Below are 2,284 nucleotides of genomic sequence, written 5' to 3'. Positions count from 1 at the left end.
GCCCACCCGCCTGTCATGACTTACAGCTGGTCTGGAGTCTGGAAACCCTGAGATGACACAGGACAGATTGTCTTGTGAAGGTCGAGGCAGAGACCGTAATGAATAGACAAGTTCCTGAGGGTTCCTGACACCCATGGTTGCCCACTGTCACCTACCATTTCCTCTTCTTTAAATCTTGCTCCTTTTTTTTTTTTAAAAAAAAAAAAACCTGATTACTTCTGAGAAACAGCCTCAGATGGTACTAGCTTTTAATAGCTTTCTTTTTACACCTGGTAATCTTCCTTCATGTTAGAACAGTGGTTATCAACCCTGGTTGTACAAGAATGCCCCAGAGAACTTTTCAAAATGCCTTTGTCTGGGCGCTGGCCTCAGACCTGCTGATGGAACTGGGCTGGGTTGGGTAGGTGGGGTGTGCTTTGAAAGCTCCCTGGGGATTCTGGAGGATTCTCATGTGCAGCCTTCAGAGGAGCAGCAGTGGGCCAGGAGGGCTGCAACGGTGGCTGCTGGGCACCTCCTTCTCCCGGAGGAGGCAGGGACGCCCAGTGAGGAGGCGTGAGGGACTAGGGAAGGGAAGCCTGCTGAGTGGCTGGAAACCCACGTTCCCAGGCCTCGTAACTGGAACACTAAGCAGAGTAGAAGCCCTGTCATCCGGCCTGCAGCAGGGCTCTTCAGCCCTCTCCGTCCTCCTCTCGGGCTGAGGGGGTAAGTGGACTGAACTGTACTCCAGACCTCTCAGTGCCCACATGCCTGTGTTCTAACACACTTGCTGGCTGGGGCCATAGGTCATTTTTCATTTCTTCATGGCATACCTACTCTGTGCCAGATGCTATGCTGGCTGGGGCTTGCCACAGCCTCCTGCTGCTCTCCAGCCCCCTTCCCTTCCCCCTGTTTGAAGGAGGGATCCAGTGTCCCCTACACCTGGTCCTGGCAGAGCCTGTGTCCTTGGAAAAGTCCACCCTTGCCCCTGGAGCCTGGGGGCCACCCCAAGGAGCAGGCAGGGCCATGGCAGAGACCCATCTCTGCACCCCTGGTGGCTCTGCAGAGGCTCTCAGCTATCTGGCCTAGGTGGCCTTTCCACGCACTAACCCCCACTCCCCCACACACACACCCAGCAAGAAAAATTGTGGCTGAAAGGCAGCTCCAGCACCCTAGCAGGGACCCAGCCTGGCCGCCAGGGAAGCTGAAGCCAAAGCTGCTCTTTGTCTCGCCCGCCTCCCAGCCGGTACCCGCCCTGTAACCAAGGTGCCTAGCCCTCCTTAGCCCCCAAGCGAGGCTTGGGTTCATAGCCAGCCCTGTGCCTCAGTAGCTTTGTGGTCTGCCCAGTAACTCTTCCTGCTCTGAGCCTCTGTCTTCTCATCTGTGAAGTGCAGCCAGGGCTGGTTTGTGGAGCGTGGAGCACAGGCCTGCCAGCCCCAGCCAGGCCTGAGAAGGGAGTCGGGGAGGAGGTCTGACTTAGACACTGTGGCTGAACGTAACCCATCAGTCGAGGTGTCCACTGTTTATTCTTTCCTGTCCACCCTCCCTGAAAAGAAAGTGTGAGACCACAGAAGTCATCTCTAGGCCCACATTTCCCCCCAAGGCCCCAGGGGACAGCTGGAGTCACCTGGGTGCTGGGTGGGCCAGGGGAAGAGGGAAGGGTGTCTGTGGTTGCCTTGTGGGGCCTGGGTGGGTGGATGTTGCTCACTCAGCTGTCTCTTCTCTGTTTCTCTGGCTTCTCTCCCCCACCCCTCCCCCCTTGCCCTGCTTTTTTTTTGGCCGCGGGCAGTGCCAACGTACGGCCCTTACGGTAGGTTCTCTCCGTCTGCACGTCTGTCCTGCACGTCATTTCTGGTTGCTGTCACCAGCATGCTCCTCTCCCTGTTCCTTCTCTGTGTCCCCCATCTCCTTCCTCGTCACCACCCCACCACAGTGCCACCACTCTCCCTGCCCAGTCTGGGCCCCCCTGGGTGGGAGAGCCCAGAGCACCTGCCCGCCCAGGGCCGCCCTCCGAGAGCTTGCCTGCTTCCATCCTGGTCACTCATCGTCCTGGAATATGCCCTGCTCAGCGGGGGCACAGTGTTTGTTAATGGGCAGCCGGGGGCATTTAGCCATATTTCCATGGGAAGAGCACATATGTTCTAGTCAGAAGACCTGGGTTCCAGCTGGGCTTTGTGGCCTGGGCCCTTGCTCCCCTCAGCCTGGGGGGCGATTCATCCTCATAGGAATCACGAGAAGCACATCTGGGCAGGCAGCTCCCTCCCTCTTCATGAGATGGGAGCCCAGGGCCCTTCTGTGTCCACTCTGC

The sequence above is a fragment of the Trichechus manatus genome, unplaced genomic scaffold, assembly GCF_000243295.1.
Source record: "Trichechus manatus latirostris isolate Lorelei unplaced genomic scaffold, TriManLat1.0 scaffold00027, whole genome shotgun sequence".
Taxonomy (NCBI): Eukaryota; Metazoa; Chordata; class Mammalia; order Sirenia; family Trichechidae; genus Trichechus; species Trichechus manatus.
Note: the sequence above shows the minus strand (reverse complement) of the source record.